The sequence below is a fragment of the Polypterus senegalus genome, chromosome 8 (genome assembly GCF_016835505.1).
Source record: "Polypterus senegalus isolate Bchr_013 chromosome 8, ASM1683550v1, whole genome shotgun sequence".
NCBI classification, from domain to species: domain Eukaryota; kingdom Metazoa; phylum Chordata; class Cladistia; order Polypteriformes; family Polypteridae; genus Polypterus; species Polypterus senegalus.
This window is the reverse complement of record NC_053161.1, coordinates 169,154,575-169,175,903: the sequence shown is the minus strand read 5'-3', so window position 1 is coordinate 169,175,903 and position 21,329 is coordinate 169,154,575. Positions and strand designations below refer to the sequence as shown.

At 42.1% G+C, this 21,329-nt stretch overlaps 1 protein-coding gene across 2 annotated transcripts in view; it reads left to right on the top strand.

Annotated features, from left to right (window-relative positions):
- Positions 1–17,076: 17,076 nt before the first annotated feature.
- Positions 17,077–21,329, top strand: part of LOC120534492 (NACHT, LRR and PYD domains-containing protein 3-like) — a 44,316-nt gene continuing 40,063 nt past the window's right edge. The window contains exon 1 of one of the 2 annotated variants that reach the window (XM_039762095.1): positions 17,077–17,285. The gene's annotated coding sequence lies outside the window, so the exon portion shown is untranslated. The remainder of the gene's footprint in view (positions 17,286–21,329) is intronic. The other variant, XM_039762094.1, reaches the window with a different exon arrangement.

Sequence of the window (21,329 nt, the reverse complement as noted above, 5' to 3'; positions counted from 1 at the left end):
TCCCATTAGGTGAGATTATTCCTCGATATGGTCTGAGTTTTCCACTGCTATGCTGATGACACACAACTTTATGTAAGTGTTGATGCAACTGAAATATTTTCACCTGTTGCACTGACTGACTGCTTTCGGGAAATCAATCATTGGATGACAGATAATTTTATATGACTTAATCCTGATAAAACAGAAATCTATTGGTTGGTACCAAATCTGTCCTCCCTACCCGTTGTGAGCTAAAAATTGACATTGATGTGATCCTGGTTGAACCCTCAGCATTAGTCCATTATTTGGGTCTTTTTTGATCAGCTCATTACTTTCCAACCACACATTAGCTCAATCGTACAGACAGCCTTTTTTCACCTTTGCAACATTGCCCATCTACATTCTCTTCTCAGTGTGAAGGATGCTGAAACTACAGTGACCAGATTTTTCTGGGATCAACCTTCTGCGGAGCCCCCCAGAAGCCAGATAGACTTTAATAATGGAAATGCCTATTTTCATGTTTCCTGTATCTTATTCTGTATGAGTTTCGTCCATTTGAAACAATCATATTATTAAACCACAAACATATACCCATTTTCAAAGTAGGGTTCTATACCATTGTATGCTATTTTTTGTGAAATTACAGGCTAGATCTTGCCAAAAACAGTTTGTGAAAATTGACTGAAAGACACGCTTTCCTGAAGAGCAAATAACAAACTCAAAAGCATCATGAGGCACCAACATTGATGGACTGAAAGCCAGAAGTCTACGTGACCATCATCATCAAGTCCTTCAATGAAAACCCTAAATACAAAGAGGACTGTTTGACTTATGTTAGGTAGATTGCCCAGAGGAGACTGGGCGGTCTCTTGGTCTGGAACCCCTACAGATTTTATTTTTTTCTCCAGCCTTTGGAGTTTTTTTGTTTTTCTGTCCACCCTGGCCATCGGACCTTACTCTTATTCTATGTTAATTAATGTTGACTTATGTTTATCTTTTATTGTGTCTTCTATTTCTCTATTCATTTTGTAAAGCACTTTGAGCTACATTTTTTTTGTATGAATATGTGCTATATAAATAAATGTTGATTGATTGATTGATTGATTGGAAGACATAATGCAAATTCTGCCATGAGTTTCACATTATGACATGGAACATTATGGTTGACAAAGTGCTGAAAGATTTCCATCCATCGTTTCTCTATTGGTAATTCTGCTGTACTCCATTCATTAACTTTTTCTGCGGTGACATATCTTTGGATATTGGATATCTCATCAAACAGTTCATTGTCATTTATCTTGTCAGGAAATATGTCATTCACAAAACCAATGCACTTTTGAACATCTTCCCATGAGAGTTGTGATCTCAAAAGCACCCAATCAAAAATATCTATCCCTTGAAATTGATTGCACCAGCGGTCCAAGTAATTTGCACTGGTTTCATAAAGTTCAATCATTTGTGAAGAGATCTTCTTCGTATCAATCTCATTCTCTGACAGAGAGGCTGAGGTCAGAGGTCGCTGAAGTCATTAGAAGTTATGAGAGAAGGGAGGTGAGAAAGGCTGAAGAGAAAATGGAGCAACTGGAGAAGGAGATCACGGAGTTGAAGAGGAGAAATGCTGAGTTGTCAGAGCTTTCACAGACAGATGATCACATCCACTTCCTAAAGGTGAAATGGATGATGTGAAGGACTACCAGAAGGCCTGTGGAACACATACGTCCTATTTTTTCAATTTCTCCTTCTCTTTTCTCTCTTCATCTAGACATTCCCTTCTCTCCATTTCCCACTTGGAGATGAAGACACAAGAAACGTTAGTGTTAATGGAGATTTTGTTTCTGAGACGCTGAGAATGAGTCAGTCTGATCTGAAGAAGAATCTGCAGGAGATCAGTGGCTGGGAGTTTGCGAAGACCAGTGAGACTGGTGGGTTGTGTGCTATCAACTGACCAGACTGATCCCAAGGTGGTAGATAAAGCTGTCTTGCTTGTCATAAGTGTTGCAGGCTAACATTTTACTTTTCTTTTTGTTTTCTTTGGGGCTGATGTCTCAGGTCACATCCTACAGAATCTGAGGATCAGAAATTGACTTTTAAAATGTAAGTTTACTTATGGTTGAGTTTAAGCAAGCAAAACAGAAGATTTTTTATTATTTACTGTGAATTAAGTGTAATCCAGCAGTATACCAGTATTTCATGGAAAATATAGGCTCTGTTTGTACTGGGGGAAAGTAAATGTCTTCCTTGTAGCTTTGACTAGAGTACACCAGGTGGCGCTGTAACATACTAACCTATATGCACTGGGTTGGTATAAAGTCAAACTTCTATTATGAACTGCAGGTATGAGAAGAAAAGTTCCCTTCTTGAAGTAATGGCTGCTTCTCAGTCTTTCATGCTGGACTAAGTACTTGGCTTGACAGACCGGATCCCTGCTTTCTGGTCTACAAAGCAGGGAACCTCTCATCAGTTTTCTGGTTTCAGGCATTTTGTTGTTGTGGAGAGTGTTCTCAGTAGTATGCCCCCAATAGTTCAGTGAGTGTGCCCCTCTCCACAGAAATATGGGTGCAGCTAGGTTTTAAGGAATGTGTAACCTCTTGTGATTGGATTAAAGTCACTTCTAGTTAGAAAATCAGGGCCTGCTCATAGGCACATTATTTTTTCCATCACAGTTATCATTTGTTGAGTTTGTTCTTGGTGTCTATTTTCTTGGTGTCTTCTGGCCTGAGAAGCATCTGCAGAGAGGCCTTTGCAAAGATGTCAGTTCAACTATTTACACCTTTGTTATCAGATGTAGTACAGGCTGGACTTAGTATGTTAGAGATCAGCCACTTTGTTTGGAATGTAAGTGGCGGTTTGACATAGCTGGATGTTCATATCCCTGTAAAATCTTCTGTCTTAACAGGCCTGGTGTTCCACTAAATGCTAGCAGAATGGGCAATGCCCACTTTGTCCTTCAGGACAGCTGAAGAAGCAAAGAAACAAACATGACACGCTGGAGGGAGGAGGGCAGTGGCCTGAAAAAGGCATTTCAACAGGGTGTGTGGCAGGTTGGTTACATTCACTGTTGCTGTGTCCTTTGTTCTTGAGTGAGGAACTTCACCTGCTTGTGTACTCTTTGTGCAAATTTGAAAGATTTCCAGAAAATGTATACAATAGCTCATGTTTTCTTTGAAAGATACTATACAAATATAGACGGCTATTGATCTAATCAATTAAGTGACCACAAGTCCAACAGTTCAGCACTTTGGACAGCACTTATTGTGAGATACGTGTTTCACTTCACTATGGGCAGTCTTGGGATGTCTCGTGTTATAGAAAGTTTCTATATAAAATTTAACAGTATTTATTTCCTGTAACTTAGTCACTGTGCCCTTTACAGTCCTAATAATTAGCATTAGTTAGTTTGCATTAGTTAATTACAGCTGGAAAACACCGGAGACACCGGTGTAGTGTAGTCACATTGACTGTAGTGTCAAAAAATTAATTAGAATGTGTGAGGAACTTTAAATGAAGCTCAAATTAACAGCTGGGGCATTGTGTTTGGCCACTTCTGTAACTGGTTGCTTAAAATAAAAACAGCCGTGTTTGCTTCTTTTTGTATCTGTTTCCAACCTCTATAAATCAGTCTTTCCAATTTTTTTATTTTTGATTCATGGCTTAGAAAAATCAGATTAAGTGAACATTATGTGACAGTACCTGACATGATGATAAACCTGACAGCAGTGTTACCGCTGCACTCTGTGGCCTGCCAGCACTTGGGCTTCACCATGTCAATGTCATTGCATTTGAAGGGCTTTGTTTACCATAGGCGCCAACGTTTTAGATTAATTGGTGTAGCTTGTTTTATAGATGCACATTAATAATAACATATGCTGTAAGTGTAAAGTCTGTCATTAAGCTCACTGCATTCTTCCTCCCTGATTTTCAATCCTCTTTTGTCTCAGTAACCAGCACTTTGGCCGAAGGTATGTTTTCTTGCTTTATTATTTTTCATGAATTTGTATTTTCTGAGCTGTGGAAAACTGTGTTAATAAAAATGTATTGAATCACACAACAAACATACCCATGTTTCAATTTCCTCTGCTCTGTTATTTTTCATCACATTTTTTGCAATGAACTCATGTTAACTAATAGTGATGGGATTGGCATGAGCAAATTGATTCAGTGGAGTGCATTATCAGTGCTATGATGCATTAGTGATGTTCTCAGCATTTTTCATTTCACAGGTAGATGTTTAAAGCAAATGTGCACATACCACCAGTCTGATTCAGACACGTGGTCCCAATACCAGAGAGCAGTCAGAGGTGCAAGGAACCGTTTTTTCGCTGACATCATCTCAAAAAACTCTGCCAATCAACGTGTCTTATACAAAACACTAAATGCTGTCCTCTCTCCAGCCGTAACTGTTTTCTCTTCTGCCTCCACTGCTCTTTGTAATCAGATCCTCACATTTTTTCTGGATAAGGTCACGAACATTAGATCCCAGATTTCCATTTCTTCTTCTGGCTCTGTTGATTTAGCCGCTCCTGCGCAAGGTTCCCTCACCAGCTTTGAACCCATTTTGCTCCCCCATCTGGAAAAAATCATCGCCTCAATGAAGCCTTCGGGCTCTCCGGACGATGTGGTGCCGTCCAGACTGCTGAAAGATGTGTTTCCTGTGTTTCGATATGATGTCCTAAAGATCATAACTAGTAGTCTATCCTCGGCTATAGTTCCTCGTGCTTTCAAACACGCAGTTGTACATCCAATTGTGAAAAAACCTGATCTTGACCCTGCTGTTCTTTCCAATCTTCGTCCAATCTTCAAACTACCTTTCTTGTCAAAAATACTAGAAAAAGTAGTTTATGAGCAATTAACTCATCACCTACAGGGCCATCAGGTAATGGATCTTTTTCAGTCAGGCTTTAGGCCCCAACACAGCACAGAAACCGCGCATTTACGTGTCCTAAATGACATCCTTTTGGCATTGGACTCAGGACTCCACGTGGTTATGGTTCTTCTCGACTTATCTGCTGCTTTCGACACAATCGACCACGACATCATGATCTCCGACTCGAATCCTGGGCTGGTGTATCTGGCTTAGCCCTCGACTGGTTCAGGTCATATTTCTGCAACAGGACTCTCAGAGTCATGCTAGACGATTTTTCATCTGAATCAGTCCCACTCCCATGTGGGGTCCCCCAGGGTTCCATTTTAGGGCCACTACTTTTTTCAATCTACATCCTGCCTTTAGGTACAATTTTTAGAAAACATGCAACTTCATATCACCTATATGCTGTAAACTTCCTTCACCTGAACGAATCAAAAACCGAGGTCATTGTTTTTAGTCCCGACTGCAAACAGGCTCCACCCCTTGGCCTCGTTTCTCTTCCCATTCCAGTAACTTCGTCTGTCTCCAATCTTGGAATCAAAATGGATACGTTCCTGAAAATGGATGCTCAAGTCAACAGCACAGTAAAATCCTGCTTTTTCCACCTAAGGCGAATCGCCAAACTCAGGCCTATTCTGTCTAACCACCTCCTGGAATCAGTAATCCATGCATTCATTATGTCCCGGCTTGACTCCTCTAATTCCTGCCTTTTTGGTATCAGTAAAGCCACTCTTTCTAGACTCCAACTGGCTCAAAATGCGGCTGCAAGGCTTCTAACTGGAAGTAGCAGAATCCAACACATTTCACCGATTTTAAAAACCCTACACTGGCTGCCGGTTAGATTCAGAATCGATTTTAAGATTCTCCTCCTCACCTATAAGACATTAAACGGTCTAGCCCCCGCCTATTTGAGTGTCTTGCTCCATTGTCACAATCCCCCTCGTGTTCTTAGATCCGCAGATCAGCTGCTCCTAACCGTTCCCAAGGCACGTTTTAAAGCTCATGGTGAAAGGGCTTTCTCCGTCTGTGCACCCAGGCTCTGGAACTCCCTGCCCTTAGTGGTTAGGCATGCTGCTTCAGTCACCACATTCAAATCACGCCTAAAAACGCACTTCTTCACATTGGCTTTTAATTCTTAACCTGTTTCATTTTCCACTTGCCTTTTGCTATTTTCTCTATTTTATTTGGTCCCCTGGCCTGTTTTTAGTATCTCTGTTTTAATTCTCTTTTAATGTTTGTTTTTAATATTTTGCTTTTAGTCCTGCTTGTTGTAACTGTACAGCGCTTCGGTCAGTTGTAATGCTGTGTTTTTAAGTGCTCAACAAATAAATATGGTATGTATGGTATGGTATAATTCTTCTGATTCTCATTCACTTCTCGTCTGATTCTTCTAAGTTCATCATACAAGTGCAATACACAAAAAACACACCATCAATGAGTACAACTTTAATAATATATAATAATATGCAATTTTTTGTACAGTTCATAATTTAACAGGCAGACCCCAATCAGTCAGTTGAACATTTCCAAAATAATAACCATAAATACAGGAACCTCACATGAATATGTTTTGAGTCCCATGTTGTACACGCTCATCATTCACGACTATGTCACTTGCCGGCATAACATCAGCAATATTAAATTTATGGACGATATCACCATCATTGGACTGATTTCTGGGGGTGATGAGTCAGCGTACAGGATGGAGGTGGCTGGCCTTGTGAAGGGTTGTCAGGGCAGTAATCTCTCTTTCATCAAAACAAAGGAGATGGTTATTGAAACAAAGAGGAAGAGAGATCAGCACATACCCACTGTACACTGGAGAGACTGAGGTGGAGATAGTGGCCACATTTAAATTTCTTGGCATTAACATCTCTGAGGGTCTCACTTGGACCTACCATGTTACAGACTTAGCAGAGAAAGCCCAACAGCATTTGTATTTTCTGAGAAGGCTGAGGAAGTTTGGCATGCCAAGCACTCAGCTCAGCTTAGCACCTTCTACAGATGTACAATTTAGAGAATCATCCCCTACTCCATCACAGTCTGGTTTGGGAACAGTATTGCATGGTACCTCAAGGCTCTAGAGCTGGTGGTAAAATCTGCACAAAATATGATTGGAACAGCACTCCCTGGACATCCATAACACCAGAGTTCTCTGGAAGGCCCATAATATTATTAAGGACACAATCCACCCATGAATTGTTCACAGTGCTACCATCAGGGAGACACTGCAAGAGCATATCAGCTACAACATCAAGGGTAAAAGACAGTTTTCTCTCTTATTCCAACAGGCTGATAAGTAAAACCCATTCACTGCCTCTCTCCTTGGCACTGCAGCCTAACTCGTGTCAGAGGGTTGGAAGGCCATCTTGAGACCATAGACCTTCAGAGCTTGTACTGAATCATTTATTTATTTGCATGTGCACTTTCATTTCTGTTTGCATTTTTTTTGCACCTGAGTGTTTTTGTTTATTGTTATGTGTTCTTGTCTATTGCTGTGTATTCTTGTTTTTGAACATTAGAACAATCTAGACGAGAACAGGCCATTCAGCCCAACAAAGCTCGCCAGTCCTATCTACTTAATTCTTCTTAAAAAAACATCAAGTCAAGTTTTAAAAGTCCCTAAAGTCTTAATGTCTTCCACACTACTTAGTAACTTATTCCAATTGTCTATCACTCTTTGTGTAAAGAAAAACTTCCTAATGTTTGCACGAAATTTACCCTTAACAAGTTTCCAACTGTGTCCCTGTGTTCTTGATGAACTCATTTTAAAATACAAGTCTTGATCCACTGGACTAATTCCCTTCATAATTTTAAACACTTCAATCATGTCACCTCTTCATCTTATTTTGTTTAAACTATAAAGTCTCACCCCTTTTAATCTTTCCTTGTAAGTCAACCCCTGTAGCCCTGGACTCAGCCTATTTGCTCTTCTCTGGACCTTTTCTAGCGCTGCTATGTCCTTTATGGAGCCTGGAGACCAAAACTGCACACAGGACTCCAGATGAGGCCTCACCAGTGCATTATAAAGGTTGAACAGAACTTCATGTGACTTGTACTCCACACATCAAGGTGCTATATAACCTGAAAGCCTTCTTAATGGCTGAGCTGGAGTTGGGAGGGAGTGTGACAGAGCTGCTGGGAGTGGAGGATTGGTTATTTGTGATTAATTAATTATTGATTTATTGTTTATAGTAGTGGAGGTGCTTTTGGGCACTTTATTGAAGAATATTAAAATATTTCTGGGTGCTTTTAAACCAGTGTCTGCATCTGTCTGTTGGGTTTCACGGGGCAATAGTGCCACCAAGCGTCCACGTATTTACACTTGGTATCATCTAAAAACTTAACCAGCTTGTTACTTATATTCCTATCTAAATCATTTATATATATTAAAAATAGCAGCAGCCCTAACACTGATCCCTGCTGAACACCACTCTTCTTCTTCTTCATCCTGGCGTTGTGTCCCGCTTGATCGCAGGGTCCGCTCTCTTGCAACATCGTCTCCATTTGGCTCGGTCTAAAGCGTCTTCTGGGGTGACATTGGCGATTTTCATGTCTTCGCTGATCCGGTCCATCCACCGCTTCTTTGGTCTTCCTCGAGGCTCCAGCGAAGCATACGCATCTCCATGGTGCTTAGGGCTTGTTCGGCTTCGCAGAGGCTGGCCAGCACTCTGATCCATATAGGGCAACTGGGCGGACCACTGATTTGTAGATTTTTGACTTCAGGCTGTCCGGCATGCGGCGGTCACAGAGCACGCCAGTGACTTGGCGCCACTTGGCCCATGCGGCGTTGATTCTTGCGCTGACGTCGGGTGACAGGTCACCGTCGTGGCTGATGACAGCGCCAAGGTACTTGAATTCGGTAGTCTTCTTCAGGTCTTCCTCCCCGATCTTGATGGTACCATCGGTTTGCAGGCCACATTCCATGTATTCGGTCTTTTTAATATTCAACTTCATGCCGTTGGTGTCTAACCGGTCCTTCCACCGTTGGGCCTGTTGCTGTAGGGCTTCGCGTGTCTCGTCCGAGAGGAAGACGTCGTCCGCATACAGCAGCGTCCATGGGTGGGGGGTCTGGAGGTCCGCCGTTGCTGTGTCCATACACAAAATGAACAGGAGCGGCGATAGCGCTGATCCCTGGTGCACGCCACATTGATGGCGAAGGCGGTGATGTTCCCACTGGGCACCTGACCATGCTGGTGGCGTTGCGGTACAGGAGCTTGACCCAGTTGACGTATGCTTCTGGTACACCGTGCGCTCGTAACGCATGCCAGATGAGGTCATGAGGCACTCTATCAAACGCTTTCTCCAGGTCCAGGAAGGCCATATGGACACCTTTGTTCTTTTCTCGATGTTTCTCCAGTAGAAGGCGGGCGGCATGGATTGCATCGGTTGTTCCACAGCCTTTGACAAAGCCGCATTGATTTGGCGTGATGGTGACGATATGGCGGGGGGGCGTCAAGATCCGCGAATATCTTCATTGTGTGGCATAGGAGGCGGATTGGGCGATAGTTGGAGCACTCGCCCGCCGCCTTTGCCTTTCCAAATGGGCACTGTTATGCTGGTGGTCCAGGCCTTGGGGACTTCGCCTTCTCTGGCGATTTGGTTGAAGAGGTCGCATAGCGTCGCGGCTCCACGCTGCCCAAGCAGCTTCCACACTTCAGCAGGAATGTCATCAGGTCCGTCGCCTTCCCGTTCTTCATCTTCTTGACAGCAGTTGTGACTTCTGCGATGGTAATTGGCGGGACGGGGCCAGAGACGGGGTCGGCACTGCTGATCGGCGGGTGTGGGAATTCTTCGTTGCTCACTCTGGAGTAGTAATCGCTCCAACGCTGGAGGATGGCGGGCGGGTCCCGTAAGACTTGGTGTTGGTCGTCCTTGATATGCTTGACCTGGCCGATATCCTGGGTCGAGCGATGGCGCATATTGGCAAGGCGATAGATCTTGTTCCGCCCCTCCAGGCGTGTCCAACTCCTCGTAGAGCTTGCTATAGTGAGCCGCTTTCGCTTTTGCGACAGCACTCTTCGCCACCAACTTGGATGTTCTGTATTGTTGGTAGTCTTCATCGTTTCTGGACTGGAGCCACTTCTTCAGGGCTTTCTTCTTCGCTTTGATGGGTTCTTGCACTTCTTCGTTCCACCACCATGTTTGTTTATCGATGAATTTTCTTCCCGGTTTCGTCCGTCCAAGGGTTGCGGACGCAGCTTCGAGATCTGGCTGGAGATGGTATCCCAGGTGTCCGCTACTGGCTGGTCAGGGTCCACGTCCATGCGGGCGAGCTCTTTTGTAAGCTCTTGCTTCCACTCGCCGAGTCTCCACCATTTGATCTTTTCGCGGTTGTTGTTCGTACCATTCGGCTGGCCAAGGTCTAGGTGTAGGTCCATGACTAGCAGCCGGTGTTGGGGCGACGTTTGTTGATGGAATCACTTTTACGTCACGGACCAAGTTGAAGTGACACCTCCGAAAGAGCCAGTAGTCGATCTGGGTGTCTCGGCCGCCGCTGGAGTATGTTATCTGATGCATTTGCTTCTTTTTGAAGAAAGTGTTGACTATGGCGAAATCATGGGCCTCTGCGCAGTCCAGCCGTGTGCCATCGTCGTTACGGGCTCCTCGTCCTTGGCCCCATGGCCCCGTTCGTATCCGGTTCGCTCTTGACCCACGTGGCCGTTGAGGTCGCCACCGACAGCTACGTGTTCTTCGGGGGCAAATGATCGTAGGTGGGCGTCGAGGCTTTCCCAGAATCGGTCTTTCTCGTCGGGGCAGTTGGTTTGGGAAGCGTAGCACGATACAACTTCGAGCACGGCTGAGCCAGTGTCGATCTTGAGTGACATGAGGCGGTCTGAGACTCGGCTGACTTCTACGACGTTGTCTTGTAGCTTCTGGCAGATCACGATTCCCACGCCGTTTTGTGCTTGTGCCGTTGTAATACAATTTGAAGCCTTAGCGATGTCTCTGGCTTTTGATCCTTTCCATTTCGTCTCTTGAATACAGGCGATGTCGACACGACGGGTCTTGAGTGCGTCGGCCAACTCGCGGCTTCTTCCGGTCATGGTGCCGATGTTGAGGGTCCCACACCGTAATCGTAGTCGTGGTCGGACTTGCTTCTTTAGCCTGTCCCGTCCTTGGGCAGGTAGCCTTCGTCCACTTCTCACGTCGCTCAGGCGAGGGCGGCGCGCAGGGGACGCCCTAGCATCATCGTCCAAATGTTGAGCCGTTGTTGCATATGATGCGACTGAGGAGGGTCCGTCGATCGGTAGCGTCGCTCCGCCTGGCGTCGACGACCCTCACCGTTGGCCAACTTCCCATGGGGTCGTTGTTTCCAGCCGGCACCGCGAGGAGGTGGTGATGGGATTTTGCCAGCCGCTGAACACCACTCTTAACATCGGCCAATTCCGATAAGATTTCTTACACTATCACCCTCTGTTTCCTGTGTCTGAGCCAATTCTGCACCCATCTAAAAACATCACCCTGAACTCCCATTTCTTTTAGTTTGATGCCCAACCTCTCATGTGGCACCTTATTAAATGCTTTCTGGAAGTCCAGATAAATACTGTAATATCATGTGCTCCACTTTGATAGTATCCTTTTGTTGCCTCCTCATAGAATTCCAGCATGTTAGTAAAACACGACTGCCCTCTTCTGAACCCACGCTGACTATTCAGAAAAACTCCTGTTCTTGTCAGGCGTTGCTCAATCTTTTCCTTTATAATTCCTTTCATTAATTTTTCTGTGATTTATGTTAAGCTTACTGGCCTATAGTTGCTTGGATGTGCCCTGTCACCCTTTTTATATAATGGGATGATATTTGCCATTTTCCAGTCTTTTGGAATCTCTCCTTAAAATATGTGTCAAGGGTTTATATCTGTACTCGCTAACCTCCTTAAGAAATCGAGGGTAAATATTATCTGGTCCTGGGGCCTCATGTATAACGCCGTGCAGAAAAATCCAGATGCAAGAATCTGTGCGTACTCCAACTTCCACGTTCTTCCGCTACATAAATCCCGATCAGCGTGAAAAGTAACGCTCATGCACGCGCTGTATGTAACGCCCCAACTCCTCCCAGAATTACGCCTCTTTGAATATGCAAATCAATATAAATCACCCTTAAGCTCAGCCTTTTGTGAAAAGACAATGGGAAAAGCACAGGGGAAACATAAGAATTTCAGTGAATACCAAGTGGAGGCAAAGGAAACACATACTATTTGTTCAAATATACCGTGGTATAATCAACAAAGGAAGTTGATCGAGTGACATAGCATGTTGGAGAAACTTGAAAGCTCACGTTCACAAAATCGCACAGTGCCCAAAATAAAAAAGTAGTCACATATCAAAGTCGCCGTGAAAAGGCGAGTTGTAAGCCCACTGTCTGAGTTTCATATGAAAGCTTATTAGGGTACAGAGAAAAAAAGGCATACAGTGAGGAAAAAGCACAAAATGTCAACTTCAATCTCGACATTTCCACTTTAATCACGTAGTTTATTTTGTCATTAAAGTAGAACATCATAAACTTCATCTTAAAATCGTTTAATTAACCAGTTTCTCAAATCACATCGTAATTAAAGTAGCACGTTAAATGCTTTGTTTTGTATGTGATCTTCTATGTGCCTATGTGTGTGAATCACTACTTGCTTCTTAAACTGGCTCTCTTCCTCCAACTGGACACAAAATCCATTACATTCGTGATATTACAGCTCTGTGAATAACTAAAATACTGAGATGTATACGTGATATTTTCATGATGATAGGAGTTAAATCACGTTATTAAACATGGGTTTCACGGCGCAGTGATTAGTGTGTGACCTTCGATGAAATAATTTATTGCAGCAGTACTCATGGGCGGCTCTAGGCTTGTGGCGTCCCTGGGCAGAGGAAGAATTGGTGGCCACTTTGCCCGCCGATGTCAATATGGTATCTTATGCACGGTGGATGGCCACGTCCGTTGCGGACACTGCATAGCTGCCTCGTGCTCATGACACAAGCATTTAACTTTTGCCAAAATTTGTCATTGTGTTTTTAGCTGTGTTGTTATTTTCTCTTTCTGTTTTATATTCAATATATATTGGCGTAGCCGCCCCTGCAGTCCTTGTTTTTCTTTCCCCAAGTAACCGATAGCCACACAATCAGTTAATCAATTATTCTATCCTTCACGCCAGTCCCAGTGAAGAATATAGATTATTTAAATGAAGTTAAAGTTTTATCTGTATAATACAGTATAATAGACATATTTTGCTGCATTTTATCTTAAAAATGATATCGTCATCTTATGTAAATACGCGCTTTATAAAGTGATGCAGGTTGTGTAATATTATAACTGTAGTGCAAGTTTACAGTGGGGTGATTGTACTTAAAAGTACAAACAGTTCTACAAGGAGCAATTGATTGAGTGCATTTAGGGTTCTTGGGATGAAACTGTTTCTGAACTGCGAGGTCCGTACAGGAAAGGCTTTAAAACGTTTTGTCGTGGCTGAGACAGCGTGTCCTTGAAGCTGGATACCGATAATTCTCTTTCCGATCAGCTGCTGCTGTGATTCACACTCAGATACAGTGATATAAATACTATGAGTGGTGCAGTGAGAGTAATATGGAAAAAGATGATCCGCTGTGGCAACTCCTAACGGGAGCAGCTGAAAGAAGAAGAAGAAGGTGCAGTGAGAGTAACAACGCTAAAGCAGTTATGGTATTTGGAATACTATGGCTATTCCCTGGACCATTATATTGTTACAAGTTAATTACAATCAGATGCATTACACTAATAAACAACATGCGGTTAGTTTCGGTGTATTTATAAAGGAAAATAAGGAGTAACCACACAGGAACAGTAGCATTGCTTTGACGCTGGGTGCCGCCAGTCTGCAAAACCGAGCGGAGAACTTGCGTACGACAAGGTATGAGGTACCGTGGAAAAGTGCGTAGCTTTATGCCAAGTGTAGGTTTTATAGATCGCGATTTGAATGTGGAAAAGTTCTTACGCAACATTTCTGTGCGTACGCACCGTTTATACATGAGGCCCCTGATGATTTGTTTGATTTCAGCTTATTTAATCTGGGCAGCACATCTCCCTTGACAATTTTCAAATCCCTCAGTTCCTCCTTAGTAGTCCCTGTTACCTCTGGGAGGTTGTCCACTTGCTTACTTATGAAAAATGCAACTTTAGAACGTCTGCTATTTCATTGTCTGTATCTTTTAAATTCCCCTTTACTATTCCTGATGCACTTGACCTCCTCCTTAACTGTTCTTTTACTAATAAAATACTGAATCTCTTAGGGTCTTCTTTCGCCTTATCTGCTATATTCCTCTCCAACTGTCTTTTAGCCTCCCTGATATCCTTCTTAATGGTTGCCTTCATGTTCTCATACTCTCTACGATTCACTTTACAGTCATTAGTCTTATATGCCATATAAAGCATTTATTTCCTTTGCAACTTCTTTTTAAAATATTTATTAATCCACTATGGAGTTTTTAAAATTTCCTATTAATTCCAAATTTAGGTATGTATCTGTTCTGCATTACATGTAAAACATTTTTAAACCTGTTCCACTGCTCCTCGACTGTCTCCACACTTAAAAGCTTATCCCAGTCTCTCCTCCTTAGACTTTGTCGCATCTGCTCAAAATTAGCCCTACCAAAGTTCAACTTAACAATTTTAGTTTTTGCATCTGCATTCTTACAAAATACTGAGAATTGTATTATATTATGGTCACTCGACCCTAGTCATTCAATCACTTTTACACCCTCAATTCTATCCTGATTATTGCAGAATACTAAATCCCGACAGGTTTCACCCCGTGTTGATGCTTTAACATGCTGTGTTAAAAAGCAGTCGCTGATTACTTCTAAAAACTCTTGTGTTCCGCCATTTGCAAGGTTTTCCCAGTTAGTATTCAGATAATTAAAGTCCCCCATGACTATAAGATCTCCCTCTAAACTTGCTTTTTTAAAATATTACTTAAAAGATGTGTGTTGTAATTACTGTCTGCATTGGGTGGTCTATAACACACTCCTAAAACAAGACCTCTTTCCCTAATATTTTCCAAGTCACATGTCCTCACTAAGATGGGGCTCATCATCCAACTGAAGAGGACCTACATTTAAGTTCTTTTTGGCATAAACAGCAACCCCACCTCCTTTTCTGTTCTGTCTGTCCTTCCTAAAAAATGTGTATCCCTCTATGTTATACTCATCCCCATCTTTATTATTTAGCCAGGTTTCCGTTATTGCTTTAATATCATAATTATGCTCTGCTACATACAACTCCAACTCACTTACCTTATTTTTAATACTTCTAGCATTAAGGCAAACTGTTTTTAATTTGTTACTCCTTCAACATTTAGATGTTTGCTTAGAATTTACATTACTATGCATTTTTATTTCTACACCATTGTTTGTTCTTCTATGTATAGATCTAATTCTGGCCTGTCCTAAACGCCCTGCCACCCCATTCCCTAGTTTAAACAATCCTCGACTAGCCTACACATATGCCTCCCCAATACATTGGTGCCCCTCCAGTTCAGATGTAACCCGTCATAGCGGAACAGGTCCCATCTGTTCCAAAAGGAGTCCCAATGCCCCATAAACCTATATCCATCTAACCTGCACCAAGATTTGAGCCACGTGTTAAGCCTTCTAGTCTCCTTAATTTTACCTGGACAGGCGCGTGGCACAGGCAGAACTTCGGAGAAGACTACCTTGTCAGTTCTGCTCCTCAGCTTGGGACCTAACTCTTTAAATTTGGATCACAGAACTGACAGACTCCCCTTATGTATGTCATTTGCTCCAACATGGACAATGACAACTGGATCCACCACCGCTCTGGCCAAGAGCCTGTTCACCCTTCCAGGGAGGTCCCCCACCTGTGCACCTGGAAGGCAACACACTGTGCGAGACTCTCTCTCTCTCTGGAGCACACCTGCGCTTTAGTCCCCCTAATGATTGAGTCACCAACTATCACTACCTCTCTTTTTGGGAACTGGTTTTAGAGTGGCCTGTTGGTGCTGCTCATCCCTGCTTACCACCTCAGAATCTTCAGAGACACCGTCCAGCGCCGCAAGGACCTGAAAATGGTTTTACACTTCTAATTCTGGGGTTGACACTCCCAGACAGTGTGCACCCTTTACCTTACGCTTTGTGACATGGACCCACCTATTTCTACCTGCCTGGTCTAGAATCTCCTCCCGCGCCACCTTAGGGGTGCACACTATCTACCTAAAGGATACCTGGGCCAGGCCTGTCAATTCTCTACTACAATGCAGGCTAGCCAACTCCTCTTCAAATTCAGTGACCCTGAAATTGAGGTGCTGGATCAGCTGGCATCTCCTGCAGATGTAGTCCTCATATACAATTGGCAAAAAAGTCCAACATCCACCATGTCTTGCATTGCATTGTTATAAATATGGCTGATCACATGGCTAGCAACAGATGCTGTGCCTTTAAAATGTAATGCTGCATACATCCAAAGACTCCATTAAATGGCAAACTCTTTTCCACCTCAGTGATTAAATTAATAAACAAAGTGGAAAGCACATTGTTAACAAAAACACACAATCTCTTCCAAAACTGGCACAAATTAATTCTCAATCATCTGTAATTTAGAATTATTTCTAAAGTATTATCATCACAGTTAACTGGAAGTTTTAATTTCCCTTTATCAGCTCTCAAATGGCCCTATTTTTATTAGTCAGTTCTCTATTAGCTTTACTTGCAATACATTCTGACACAAGTGCTGATATCACTGTTACTGTTCATTAAAGTGATGTGTCCCTATGTACGTGAATTGTTAACATTTTGCTTTGCTCTGTTGCATTTGTAAATTTGTGCAAACATGTGCAACTCTCTTCAGTTAATTCAGTGCTTTTTACCAATAAACTGTATTAAAGTGAACTGTATCCATAATGCCCTTCAGCAACTGTAATTCCAAATGGAGATTTGACAGTTGAAGTGCTTTGGACATTGAGGACACCTCAAATACTTCAAAAGAAAAACCTACCCTTATTGGGAGACAAAGGGCATGGGGCTTATTACATATTTCTCATATACTCTACCTGTGAGCTCCTGAAAATTCCAAAGGAAGAAATGCTGGGGCTTGTTTCTGGGTATAGTGAAATTTGATCTCACTAACCTTTAACACTGCAGCTCCAATGAAACTTACAGTATAAGTCTTACTGTTGCCTGTATTTCCTTGGGAGGAGCTCTGGCCTTGCTCAGTTGTAGTGCAAGTTACTGACACATAATGATTGTCATGCAGTATTTCAACATACTGTATCATGTTCAAGAGTAGAAAACCTGCTTTTCACAGTCTGATGGAATGTAGAAGAGCGCCTGGAAAGTATACAGATGAGTTTAAAAAGCCACTCCTACTTCCTGGGGTTTTGGGTGCTGTTCCAGAACTGAAAAACAACTGTTAGATCTGTTTTGGGCGTCGATGTCTGCTGCAGCTTCAATATCACAGGTAAAGTCTTTAATTTCAATTTTGCTAATTCATCTGAGAATGGTGATGCTGCCTATTATGCAGTAGGTGTGAGTAGTCAGAGCAATTGCTTTGAAGCAGATAGATAACTTCTTAGCTTTATTATGAAGATGAAAAAAGTCCTTTTTAGGTAAATGTGCAAATACTAACCTAGCTGTTTTGTGTCCAAAGGATTTCAATGCACGTGGAAGATTTTATATTTACTTACTGTTTTTATTATTAATTCTTGAAGTACAGCTTAGCCTTTCACATTTCCTCAGCTCCCATTAGTGCAGATGCCTATATATGAATCATCTTTGATCCTCACTGCTTTATTTACGAATGGTAAGAGCACGCAGAGTCACAGCAGATCCAGAGGCCAGGAGGCAACAGCACTACCCACTATATAATCCTAATAAATCAAGTGTACGTTTAAAATAGAAATTAAATCTGATGTATAAGAGGAACATTTGTATTTATTTATTTTTTTTAATCATAGATAGACCAAGATGACAGTAGAAACAGAGCTTCAGGTATAAAGGAAATAAACATTAGTAATGTAAGTGAATGACCTAAATCTGAGTGCACAGAAGCAACTTCTAAATTAGAGCATTCTTTATGCAAAGAGTTGTGGGACTCTGTAGCAAACTAATGAGACATGGAGGTGAAGCAGAAACCTGGACAACCTTTATGAAGAATCTGGACGAGATATTGTAACAGCTGAGCTATTAGCTAAACAAACGGGGTTGAAGGACTGAATAGATTCCTCTTATTTGTCACATTTCTTATGTTTAATACGTATGTTCTGTAAAAGACGGCTGGGTATGGAAGGATAGGGGAAGGCAGCTTCTTTAAGGCACTGCCTCCCCTGAGATGCTAGATGGCAACTCCCTGGGATTATAGCAGTGCCCTGGTTTCCTGCAGGGCAATATGGGACTTGGAGTTCTTTATCTCAGCACTGTTGGGTGCTGTGGGTGTCACCAGGGAGTGCTGTGGAGGACTTATATAAGAAGGATTTTGCCTAACCGTGAAGTGCTGGCAGGCCACGTGAATGGAAGGGCAGAAGTACTTCCGGGTTGCCCAATATAAAAAGGACCACCTTAAACCCTGGCGGGTGGATGGTAGACAATGGGAGGCGTGGAGGAGGAAGAAAGAGAGAGAGAAAAGAATTGTGTGGGCTGTACTGCTTATTTATCTGTGACTGTAGTGCTGGGAAAATCACTGTGAAGAGTTAATTAAATAAACAAGCTTGTTGTGCTTTTAACTTGTGTCCTTAGTGTCCATGTATTGGTTGTTGAGGAGTGACAGGCCCTCCAGTGTCCACAGTTCTTATTAAGCCTTACTAGGAAGTCCCACATTTTGAGTAGTAGTGGTGACTGGAATTTACTTTAGTTGCAAGGAGAACTTTCAAAGACATGGTTGAGTGTATTAAAGCTAAAACAGAAGAAACATCAAAATTTCAATTAATATTTTTCCAAAGATGAATAGGATAGTGGTGGTATATGACACAGAGAAAGCTTAAAAGTCCTCCCACAATGATTAGTGTCACAACTTTTTTTTTTAACCTTAATTTTTTGCCTTCTGCATTTGGCTTTTGACATTATTATTATTATTATTATTATTATTATTATTATTATTATTATTCTTAATGTGTTTCGACCTTTACCTTGATCCCCAGTTATGATTTTCTTGCCCCTATTTATTACTTTCATATCTCAGTTATTATCTTTCTCATTATTCGCAAGACTCTCTTCCTCCGTTAACATGTCCTTAACAAAAGCAATGATTGCTTTGTGTTCATCCATAGATGAAGAGATTGTTTGCTGTAATTAAAAGCTTAAAGGGGAACAAAAGAGAACAGCTTAATGCTATCACAACTTTGTAACAGCAGATGGTTTTGGAATTTCATGCCTTACAGCAGTACTTAGATGCGTACTGCTCCTACAACACCTGCACTTGTGTGGTGTACAAACTGCACATACCCTGTGCATTTAAAATTGACTTAATCAGTTGTATTTGGTTTTTAGCAGGTGTCATTGTTTAATTTCTTGTGAAGCTGGTGACAAGGTTAACACATTAAGCAATATGTAAATGCTGAATAGCTCCCTAACCCTGGAAATATTGTTTCTCCTAAAAATATATTAACAGTCATATTGCAAGTCTCTGCTTAGGATATCCCACCCTTGGCTACAAGCGTAGTTTCAAACCCATGCTATTTCTAGTAATGAGCCTTAAGGATTACCATTTACCCCGGAACAGGTTCAGGGAAAGTGTTGATATGGAGACATGATTCCCTTTCTGAGTGCGCAGAAGCAACCAGATATAATGGCAATGAGTTTTGGCATCCAATAATTTCTCAAGTACTTTTTGTGACTATTTTATTAGTTAGTAAGTATGTATGTATGTATTTTATTTTGTTAATAGCTAGTCTGGCAATACCATTCTTCAGATGGTCAATATTTTTTCATTGTCTTTACATGGCTGTAGCCATATTCTTTTTGATCCCTATAACCAAAGTCCGTCAGGTGACACAGTGGTGACATATAATGTCTTTGCGACCCACCTATATACAACAGCGATATGAGGCTGTGATTCATCCTAGCTTTAGAGAGAATACACTTCTTCAAACTTATTTTTCCAGTGGAAAGGGGATTAGGCCATGGTTTAGGTTTCATGACTTACTGTAGATTCCAGTTTCGGTTTAAATGGACAGTGTCTTGTCTTTTGGTATTCAGGCATCTGATAGTTTTTTTATTTAACAGTTCACTTGCTTATTACATCTTCAGGTTATTCTTGCTTTAATTCTATTTTTCTGACCTTTCCCTACATTATTATTCATAAAATCAAAACTACAAAAAAATTTACATGTTTCTAGGGTTGTTTTGAGGTAATGCAGTTAAACTCAGTACTTCATTTATAATACACTTTCATTTTAATGGTCTTCCTGCTCAAGTACCTATGGGTTATAAAAGTCTATAAATAGATAGATAGATAGATAGATAGATAGATAGATAGATAGATAGATAGATAGATAGATAGATAGATAGATAGATAGATAGATAGATAGATAGATAGATAGATACTAGATAGATAGATAATAAAAGACACTCTTTATTCATCCCAAGGGGAAATTCACATACTCCAGCAGCAGCATACTGATAAAGAACAATATTAAATTAAAGAGTGATAACAATGCAACTTTGAATAATGTTAACATTTAATGGTGGAATTGAAGAATCGCATAGTGTGGGGTCTCCTCAGTCTGTCCTGTCTAAGCAGGACAGTGACAATAGTCTGTTGCTGAAGCTGCTCGTCTGTCTGGAGATGATCCTGTTCAGTGGATGCAGTGGATTCTCCATGACTGACAGGAGCCTGCTCAGTGCCTGTTGCTCTGCCACGGATGTCAAACTGTCCAGCTCCATTCCTACAATAGAGCCTGCCTTCCTCACCAGTTTGTCCAGGCATGAGGCGTCCCTCTTCTTTATGCTGCCTCCCCAGCACACCACTGCGTAGAAGAGGGCGCTCACCACAACAGTCTGATAGAACATCTGCAGCATCTTATTGCAGATGTTGAAGGACGCCAGCCTTCTAAGGAAGTATAGTCGGCTCTGTCCTCTCTTGCACAGAGCATCAGTTTTGGCAGTCCAGTCCAATTTATCATCCAGCTGCACTCCCAGGTGTTTATAGGTCTGCACTTTTCCACGTGACAGGACTCCGAGTTGTATTGGAAGTCTGATGTATATAGGATGAACAGGACCAGAGAAAGTACAGTCCCCTGCGGCGCTCCTGTGTTGCTGACCACAATGTCAGACCTGCAGTACCCGAGATGCACATACTGAGGTCTGTCTGTAGGATAGTTCCATTTCCCAGGATCACAGAAGGCACCGAAGATTTGTAGCGCCACTTTCTCACAAGGCACTTCGTTTTTAGCTTAGCACCGGCTCTGCTGCCACGATACCGCCTTCTTACCTCGTCAGGTAAATAGGGAACCACACCAACACAGGCATTTGTTCTCAGCACTTGAAGTTGATTACTTGAATAGACGAG